This window comes from Cricetulus griseus, chromosome 7, assembly GCF_003668045.3.
Source record: "Cricetulus griseus strain 17A/GY chromosome 7, alternate assembly CriGri-PICRH-1.0, whole genome shotgun sequence".
Taxonomy (NCBI): domain Eukaryota; kingdom Metazoa; phylum Chordata; class Mammalia; order Rodentia; family Cricetidae; genus Cricetulus; species Cricetulus griseus.
In genome coordinates, this window is record NC_048600.1 from 55,629,642 (window position 1) to 55,640,811 (window position 11,170).

An 11,170-nucleotide genomic window follows, 5' to 3' on the forward strand; every position below is an offset into this window, starting at 1 on the left:
TGTTGTTGGTTTTTTGTTTGTTTGTTTGTTTGTTTTTGAGACAGGGTCTCTATATAGTCCTGGCAGAGCTGGAACTCTCTATGTAGAACAGGCTGGTCTTGATCAGACCTACCTGCCTCTGACTCCTGTGGTACTGGGATTAAAGATGAACACCATCACACCTGGCCTTTTTCTTTCATTAAAAAAAGTTTTGTTTTTAAAAATTATGTCTCTCTTGATGGGGGATGTCCTTCTGTATATATGTTTCTTTTACTGATTGATGAATAAAACACTGATTGTCTCCAGTAGCCAGGTAGGAAGTGTGGGGAGGGGGGCTACCAGACGAGGAGAATTCTGGGAGAGCCTCTAGCCAGGGAGAGAATGGGAAGATAGGATGCTGGCATTCTCTGGTAAGGTAAGGCCACATAGAAATACATAGATTAATAGTTAAGGTTAATAATTAATTAATAATTAAGAAAGAGCTAGCCAATAAGAAGCCTGAGCCAGGTGAAACCCACAGAAACAGCTGACCTGAACAACGGGGAGCTCTTGGTCCCCAGACTGATAGTTGGGAAACCAGCATGGGACTGATCCAGACCCCAGGAACCTGGGTGTCAGTGAGGAGACCTCGGAAATCTGTGGGGTCTTTTGTAGTAGATCAGTACTTATCCCTAGCATAGAAATAGACTGTAGGAGCCCATTCCACATAGAGGGATACTCCCTGAGCCAAGACACACAGGGGTGGGCTTAGGCCCCACCCCAAAGGATATGACAGACCCTGAAGACCCCCTGTGGAAGGCCCCACCCTCCCTGGGGAGCAGAAAGGGTATGTGATAGGTAGAGTTTTAGTTGGGGGGGGTTAGGGGAGGAGGGGAGGGAGAGGGAACTGGGATTGACAGGTAAAACAATCTTGTTTCTAATTCAAATAAAAAAATGGAAAAAAAGTCTGAGCCATTGGCCAAACAGTTTCAAATTAATATAAGTCTTTGTGTGTTTATTTGGGGCTGAAGGGGGGCTGGACCAGGCAGAAAGGAAACAAGGGGAACTCTCTCTCTCTCTCTCTCTCTCTCTCTCTCTCTCTCTCTCTCTCTCCTCTGTGCGTGTGTGTGTGTGTGTGTGTGTGTGTGTGTGTGCGTGTGTGTGTGTGTGCATGTGGGTGTTCACAGAAGCCAAAGATGATGGATATAGATGTTTCAGGCAGTTGTGAGTTGTCCACTGTGGGGTCTGGGAACCTAATTCACCTGGATTCCTGGTACTTAAATCTGCAAAAGCTATGAATGATCTAAGCCGGAGCTGTCTCTCGAGTCTTTATTTTGGGTTTTCAAAAGTAGACAGTAAAAAAATACCTTAATCATAAATAATTAAATGATGAGAGGATTAAATGATGGAAAGCATGTGGTATATGATAGCCTTTCTTCTTAACTTACATTTATTTTAAATGCCTTATGTAAATAGTTGGTCCTGCTTATTCTGTTGTCAGTCTTCTCAACCTAGAAGGAACATCTGAGTATTGCTTAACACTATTAAGAATTTCTAAACTGCATATATTGCTTTCTACATCTTACATTTAAATTTACCATTGAGAACTGTTGGCAATATGTTATCATATGCTAAAAAAAATTCTCTCAGGACTCCTTTTTTTCTTTTTATTGAACTCTCAATTGTTTACATAAAAATACTTCACTGGCATTGAAGAAACAAATACAAATCAAATCTAATAGACATTCTTTGCTTATTTTTCTTTCCTATTTCAACTAAAAACCTCACTGTTTTCATTTTTAATTATGTATATATGTACATCTATTTGTGGATTTGTGCAGTGCCCTAGAAGATGGGGAAAGGGTTTTGGATGCCTTGCATTTGGAGTTCAGGTGATTGGGAGCTATCCAACATGGGTGCTCTAACTTTGAAGACATCTTTCCAGCCCTCTGTTGCAATTTTTGAATATTAATATTTTGTTTTGACAGTTTCATATACATATAGTATGTCACAGCTTTATAAAATGACCTCTCTAGGCCTCATTCAGGGACATCCCTGACACATGCCTGTCCTTTCAGCTTTTAGGCACTGAGGCAATTATATAGCCTGTTTCTTCTATCCTCAACTCGAAAGCCAAAACTATGTGTTCTGCTGCTTGCTGGGGCTGGAACCTGGCCTCCTCATTCAATTACATCTCACCAGTTTTTTGTTTTGCACACTTTTCTTCATATCTAACCTTGGCTATTCTTGAACTTACTCTTTACAGCAGGCTGGCCTCAAACTCAGAGATGCAACAGTCTCTGCCTTCTGAGTGCTAGAATTAAAGGTGTTCGTCACCACAAACTACTCTAAGTTTTTCTTTAATTCCTTTTCACAAGTTGGAAATTCAGCTGGATGGGATCTTTCCCTGAGGTCACCACTCCCTTTACAAAATTTCTTAATCTGTTTATCCCCTTGAACATAGGACTTAGCTCCATTCCACTTTCTGGTGCTCTTTTTCTTCTCAAATATTTTTTCTGGTTCAGCTTGCTCCTTTTCATTATAAATTTTCATCAGAGTTAACACTAATAACCACACAACAGAGTCTCTACTAGGCTGTTTGGAGATTTCCTCTGCCAACATAATTAATTCAAAATTCTTCACTTTAGCATCAAGTAGACTCTTCAGATAAGGGCAAAAGGCAGCCTCTTCATTAAGAACTTTCTCTAGGCAACATACTAAAATTCTCTGTAACCTCTTGAACAAGACCCCTACAGTTCATCAAATCACATTCAGCACCACTGTCTTCCATGCTTCTACTAGTATGGCCCACTAAGGAGCAATTAAAACATTCCACTGCTTTTCTAACCCAAAGTCTCCAAATCCATATTACTCCCAACAAAAACATGGTCAGGCCATCACTGCAATATCACAGTCCCTGATACCAACTTCTGTCTTAATTAAGGTTTCTGTTGCTCGGAAGCAACACCATGACCTTGGCAATACCTCCCCCCCACACACCGTTTCCCTGTGTAGCTTTGGAGCCTGTCCTGGCACTTGCTCTGTAGACAATGCTGGCCTTGAACTGACAGAGATTTGCCTGTCTCTGCCTGGAAAGCACTGGCATTAAAGGCATGTGCCACCACTGCCTGGCTCATGGCAACTCTTACAAGGAAAACATTTAATTGGGGTGGCTCGATTATACTTTCAGCCCATTATTGTCATGAAAAGAGCATGGTGGTGTGCAGGCAGAACATGATGCTGGCTAAGCAGCTGAGAATCCTACATCTTGCAGGCAACAGAAAGTTGACTGAGACACTGGGCAGTATCCTGAGCATAGGAAACCTCAAAGCCCGCCCACACAGTGACACATTTCCTCCTACAACACCAAAACCCATTCCAACAAAGCCATAGATCTAATAGTACCACTCCCTATGAGATTACGGAGGCTAATTACGTTCAAACTACCACACTATCATTTGAGTAATTTAAAAAGAATTGCAGAATTTAAAACAATTATCTATTCTTGTAAAAGAAAGCAAACAAGTCATTCATTAAAATTTTATTTTTAAGAAGGTTATAATTGGTAAGTATTTTGAATCCCCAGCTCTGCGTTTCTCTGACAATGCAATAAGCCAAATCAAGCCAAATAAGTAAGAACGGGTTTAATCTGAGCAAAGCAACTTCCATGTGATTCTTGGGAGAAAGTAAGCAGGAGAGAAATCATGCTTTGTGTCTAGGGGCCGGGTCTTAAATACCCTGTAGTTGAAGTCTTGAGTAGCTCTGGGGGAGGAGGTGACCCTTGGTGGGCTTTCTGAGAGGGTGGGGTTTGGAATGGGTCCCAAGATGGAGATTCCCAGCAATATTTATCATGAGTTCTTATCAGAAATTTTTCAAATGTCTGACTTTTACAATGTTATCTTGACTCAATCAGACACACACAAACTCACACACACACTCTACTGTCAGGCTACCTCTACTGTTTATTATGTATCTCTGTCTGTCCTAGAACTTGTTATGTAGACCAGGCTGGCCTCAAACTCACAGACGTCTACTTGAATCTTAATAACCACACCCACCCACCCAGTGCTGGTATTAAAGACATGTACCACCATATCTCAATCAATGGTACATTTAATTCCCATCCTTCTACTTGCTTCTCAATAAACAGTTAAACGCAAGGCAAAAAAATGACTGTAATGCAGTGTAAGAATTCACTCACTAGCCGGGCGGTGGTGGCACATGCCTTTAATCCCAGAACTTGGGAGGCAGAGGCAGGCGGATCTCTGTGAGTTCAAGACCGGCCTGGTCTACAAGAGCTAGTTCCAGGACAGCCTCCAAAGCCACAGAGAAACCCTGACTCGAAGAAAACGGAAAAAAAAAGAAAGAAAGAAAAAGAAAACAAACAAACAAAAAAGAATCCACTCACTAACAGGAAAATTTAATCACATTGTCTTTTGTAGTCTGAATACATGTGAAGGCGGGGATGTAATTCTATCACTAGACCCAAGATATATGATAAGTGGGTGTTTATTGGGGACAATTACACAGAAAAATACAAAGAACCTCGAGAGCATTTTCCTGCTCCTTCCACCGGATCCGATGTGCAAAGGAAAGCCCCACCTCAAGCTCCTCTATTTTCACTTTCGTCTGCCTGAAGCCACACCCATAGTGGTGTGGCTGCTGTTTCAGGTCCACAGACCAGATGCCTACAATTCCCCTTATAGTCTAAAGAAGGTTTTAAGCCTGATTCGAGAACTACATACAACGATAACAAATGTCAAGTATATTCCAGGAAAAGGAAAGGTAAACATACACAAATTAAAACCTACTATCAGCAAGAGCAACATTAAGCAATAGATATATACTACCTGTCCAGTGTACATACATGCCTTTGAACAACAGGAATGATAACAAGTAGGTCTGACAGTGATGATTCTTGTGATGGGTAGTAATAGTTGTCATCTTGCCTCCAACTCTAGAATTTCCTGGAAGATGGGTCTCTGGGCTTGCCTACATGCTATTATCTTGATTGTGTTGACGGAAGTGTGAAGACATACACAAGGTAGGTAGCACCATTCCCTGCCTGGGTTCCTGAGCTATGCAAGTGGAGAGAGGGAGCTGAGCCTCAGCAGACTCTCACTGCTCTCTGCTTCTTGACTGTGGATGTCATGAGAGCAGCTGTTTCGAGCTCCTGCTCATTGTCTTCCCTGTCATGTGCTGTACCTTGATCTGTAAGCCAAAACCAACCCTTTTCTATAAGTTGTCTTTTCAAATTATTTTTATAGCAGCAATAATAACAACAACAGCAAAAAAGGAAACAAAATGGAAGGAAGGAAGGAAGGAAGGAAGGAAGGAAGGAAGGAAGGAAGGAAGGAAGGAGAAAAGAAACGGAGACCAAATGCCAAATGTTGCCCTGACCCATAGGGATATCCCTAATTGCTTTTGTCTGCTTCTGTCCTAGAAGGGGCTCTTCCTCCTGCATACACCACATGCCAGTACCTTATTCTCTATTCAGGCACCCTTATAAATGCCGAAACTTCTGGAGAAAAGCTTGCTTATGTTTGATGAAGGCTAGGAAAGTCAGGGTCAAGATGAGCTCAGCTGAGCCCCTTCCCTCCACTTCCCAGCTTATGTAGTCTCCTCTACAGCCCTAGTTTTCCTCAGTCTGTCCTGTATTATTTCACTAGCAGATAGCTAGCTGGCATGGCTCCCTTAATTTTTTTCTTTAATCTAGCTTTCCTATCCCTTCGCATTGTACTCAAATAAGGGACCTGATAGTCCAGAACCTTTGTTTCCTAGGTTGATCATAAACTGGTGAGGCCTTTTTGGAGTTAGGTTACCACCTTGAATATCTTCTTAGTGTTTTCCCTCTTCTTTCTGTCTCTGGTTTTGGTTGCTGACATTTGGTTTTGTTTGTTTGCCTTTGCTGCTTTTCTCTCCTCACAAACATTTCCTAATACTAGTAACTGGAGTCACAGACAGTTGTGAGCTGTCATATGGGTGCTGGGAATTGAACCAGGGTTTTCTGGAAGAGCAACCAGTGCTCTTTATGCTGAGCCACCTCTCCAATCCTCTCAGTTTTACATATGCTAAGATGTTTTTGTTGAGCCTCTTGCTTCTACCTTAGTTTGTGAATTTTGACTAGAAGCTTCTGTCACAGTACTGCTTATAACAAAATAAGTAAACTTGTTTCCATCCTTTGCCTTGTGTTAGATGAAGCTTCTGACTGGTGTGGCAGTTACATGCTTCTTTTGTTTTTTGTTTTTTCCCTAATGGCTTTCTTGACACTATTTAAACAAATCTTGCTTATCTTTGAAAACAAAACTATCTCTCGAATATATGTCCACTCTCTGGCTCTTGCCTCATTCCTTACAGTCAGTGTCCCTGCAGAGTGGCTCATATCTTCATTAGTTTCTTTTACAGTCTTGCTCTTACATTTTGTTTTCACCACAGAACCATATATTGTGTTCATTTGCTCCTTGAAGTGTTCCCCGCCCCCATCCCAAGAGCTGATTCCTTTCTGAGACTCCTCCCCCTGACTTATTTTAAGTCTTCTCACGTCTCCCTTTAGCATAATGTGCATAGCTGCATAGCTCTGCATAGCATTTACCACATGGTCTGTTTCCTTGATGTATAAAAATATATTTACTTACTCTTTGAGAAAGTCAGACATGTATGTATTTTCTTCTCTCTCTCTCTCTCTCTCTCTCTCTCTCTCTCTCTCTCTCTCTCTGTCTGTCTCTCTTTTTTTTGTTTTTTTTGAGACAGGGTTTCTCTGTGTAGCTTTGGAGCCTATCCTGGCTTTGTAGACCAGGCTGATGTACGTATTTTCATCATTGCTTGTTGCTGCTTTCTTTTCAAAACTGGACTCCTTATGTGACCCAGGATAGCCTCAATCTCACAGTAATCCCCCTGCCTTAGTCTCCCAAGTATGAGGGTTGTGGGCACAATCACTCTGCCCAGTTGATTGGTTTTATTTTGAAGACACAGTGCAATGGGAATGTTACTCTAACTCAGGGTTTTCTCCTCTACTCTCACTTACCAACCACTCGTATTCTGAGGGAGAGGGTGCCCCATTGGTCCCAGCCAGCAGCAGAAACTGACAGCTGGAGAAAGGCTGGGCCTCACAACCACAGCTTGAAGCAGTGAAGGGGACTTGCTGAGTACCAGGCAAGCAAGTAGTGTACAGACAGACATGTAGGCAAAACTTCCATCACATAAAAAATAGAAATTAACATAATTTTACTTAGACACTAAAAGATACCACTAATTGCCTTCTAAATGTTGTTTCCTGTAATTATTTTATATTTATAATTTCCATTTTCAAATTATTCAAAGTAGCCCTTTTATTTAAAATCGGTTTACTTGGGGCTGAAGAGAAGGCCAGTCCATTAAGAATACGTATTCCAGCAGAGGATCCAAGTTCAATGTAAAACAGTGTGTGTGTCAGCTCACAACTGCCATGACTCTACCCTAGCGCCCCCTTCTGGCTACTGTGGGCATCTGCACTTACTTGTGCACATAACCGCTCTCCCACTCCACTTCCACCCATCTCCCATCAATACACGTACACATATTTAATAGAAAGAGAAATAAATCCCAAAACCTCCTTTGAAGAAAAAACCCTTACATATGTTTAGTAGGAGATGCAAACTAGCACATCCCTTTTGGGAAGCAGTATGGAGAGTCCTCAAAAAATTAAAACTAAGCCATGGCATGATATTATAGCCAAAATAAGTGAAATGAGTATGTCGAAGACACATCTGTATGTCCATGTTCATTGCAGTATTATAATAAAATCTCTAATCTAACTGTCCACCAGTGGATGAGCAGAAAAAGAAACACGGTGTACACACACACACACATATACACTCACACACACACACACACACACACACAGTCCATCCACAAAAGGTTTAAATCCTGTGATTTGTAACATGGGGAGAAGGGGAGGTCATCATACTAAGTGACATAAACTGGGCACAGAAAAATGAGTACTAGCTATCTCATTCACACGGGGACTCTAAAAAACATTAACCTTACATAACATGAAAGTGGAGTGGTGGTTTAAAAGGGTTGGGGACAACTGTCCTAATTCAGGAAAGTAAATGATGACTCTCATCAAGGGTAGTGCCTTCTATTTTTGGTAACATCTAAAGCTTGCAAAGTCCTTTCAACAGATGTCTTTCCATCCAAAATCTCTAGAATGCTGGATGCAATTTTAGGGCTGAGATTGTGTATTCGTTTGCTAGGACTGCCATAACTAAACTTAAAATACTTTAGACCAGACAGCATAAACAGAGGTTTATTTCTGGAGGCTGAAGGGTTGAGATACAGTGTTCATTAAACTTAGGACTTCCAAGGTCCCTCTTAGCTGGCACATGTCTTCATATGATCTCTGTGCACCCTCTTCCTCCTCCTCCTTTTTAACATTTATTTATTTATTTAATTTTATGTATATTGGTGTCTTGCCTTGCATGTATGTCTGTGTACTATGTATATGCCTTGCCTTGCATGTATGTCTGTGTACCATGTGCATACAATCCCTGCAAAGGCCTGAAGAGTGTCAGGAACCCTGGAACTAGAGTTACAGTCTGTGTTAACTTCCCCATGAGTGCTGGGAATTAAATCCAGGTCCTTTGGAAGAGCAGACTGTGCTCTTAATCATGAAGTCACCTCCCAGTGCCACCTTCTTTTTGGGGGCACGGTTTCATATGGTCCAAGAATTGCTTTCAACTAGCTATATAGCCAAGGATGATCCTTTACCTACTGGTCCTCCCACCTCCACTGGGTCTGTTTTATAGGTACGCATCAGATGCCTGGTCTATGTGGGCTTGGAATCGCACATGCATGCTAGAAAAACACCCTACTAGTTTATAAGGACAAATTTATACACATTAGGCTTCAACATACAATTTTGAAGCCCACAATTCTGATGATAACAGACTGACATTCATATTCAGTGGGGAGAAGACAGTAAGACTAGAGACGAGAAATAATTTTTTTCAGGGCCCCTTAGCTCTTGAATTGCAAGTTGGGATGAACATTCAAAAATTTCACAGTCCTATTTCTTACCATCACATGATGACAACCCCTTCTGGAATTCCTTCCTCCATGACTTGTGTTCAAGAGATAATTTCAACTTCATGAACAAAAGCACATCATTTATCCACATAGGGAGTCTACACTCAAAATCATGACTTGGTCATGTTTTTGTCTTTTCTTTTCTTTTCTTTTCCTATTCAACTAAACCCACTCTCTGATTTGTCCTTATTTTTAGATGGCTACTTCACAGTAAGATATTAAGGATCAATTGGTTAAATATTCCCTAGCACACAGTTCTTTAATAGAAACATTTAAAGGAATAGTCCTAATTGTGTAATCCAGGAAAAGGAGTATGATAAGAACCCCTTTGGGGTGAGATCATTGCTGCTGTTTTTACATTTCCTTTTGAATGGGGGAAATTCATAAGGCCATCTTGTGTGTGTCAAAACAAATACAGGATTCACTTCGGAACACTGAGTCTCGAATCTGTCTCTTATTTTACCACCGTGCAGTACAGCAGGCACAGGCTGCATTGATTGCTGTTTCACACAAGACACAAACATTTCAGATTTTTCACTTTATAATTGAAAGTTTGTATCTGTGATCAACATCTCCCATTTCCCACACACTCTAGCCCCTGGCAACCACATTCTACTATTCTGGGAATCTAATGTACAACATGGTGACTATAGTAAGTTATATAAAGAAAATAAAGTTTATATAAGCCTGGATGACTACACAAAAATTTGTTTGCCCTCAATTATCACTTTTTTATTGTATCAAGTGACAGAACTCGGTAGTGTTTAAACTCAAAATGTTTTTCTGATCAGGTATTAATTAGACTCTTTTTCTTACACTCTTAACCTTGATTCATTGAATAAATGAAAAGATGTTTAATAGAAGCTTCTCTCTAATTCACTGTACATTTCGTAGCATTTAAAAAATATTTTGTTTTTAATTATGTGTATAGATGTGGGAATGTGCATGCGTGTCCAGGTGCCCATGGAGACCAGAAGAGGGTTTCAGATTTCCTGGAACTGGAGTTACAGGTGTCTGTGTGTCTTGGTGCTGGCCACTGAACTCAGGTTCTCTGTAAGACCAGCACGTGTTCTTACCACTGAGCCTTCTCTGAAGCCTGATTCACTGTGCATCTTAAAAAAGAAGACATTTACATAGTCTGTATTACTTTAGCCATCTTTCTCCCAAGAAGGGTGATATGTAGAAAGAATTAACACATGCACCAATAGGAGCGATGCAAACTACAATCCTATTGTGGAGGCTGAGGCAGAGGAGTGCAAGAATGAGTCTAACCTGGACTACATAGTTAATTTGTGCACCATTCTTTTGTTAAATACCAAATCAAAACCTAATATCAATAATAACAACAAAGAGAGACACACAGAGACTGAAACAGAGAGAGGGGGAGCAGGAGGAAGGGAAAGGTAAGGGGGAGGGGAAGGGAGAGGGAGAGGGACAGAGAGAGAGAGAGAGAGAGAGAGAGAGAGAGAGAGAGAGAGAGAGGAGAGAGAGAGAGCACCCATACCCAATGTGTAGTTGCCTGTCTTCTGCTCTCTTGAGTTCAAAATTGAAAGGAATTGATGACTTTGGACATGTGTACCTTTCTAACTTTGTTTCCCCTCACCCAATGTGCTGTCCATAAATACCATAAATATCACTCTTCTCAATGATCATATGGATCTTTAGCTTTTCAAACCATCTTTTAAAGAGTTCATTTGACATAGTATAAAATTCACTTATTATTGTCCAATTCATTGGATTTTAGTATATTCTCAGAATTGTGTGACTCTTACCATAGCCTCAGTTTGGAGCATCTGAATCCATTCAATGAAACCCAATATCCAAGAGTTGTCAGTCTCCATTACCTCCTCCTCCTGAACCAAGCCAGATTCAGGAAGCTCCACCCTGCCTGGGCGTGTCTGTTTCAAGCAGGGACGAGCCTGGAGGGATCTGGGTGGATGGCGCTTAGGACAAGAATTGGGTAAAAGCAGGGGGTGGCTCACCTGGTCTGCGGTGAGTCCACGGAAAGGGAAGGAAGAGTGTCCTGAACCAAGCCAGATTCAGGAAGCTCCACCCTGCCTGGGCGTGTCTGTTTCAAGCAGGGACGAGCCTGGAGGGATCTGGGTGGATGGCGCTTAGGACAAGAATTGGGTAAAAGCAGGGGGTG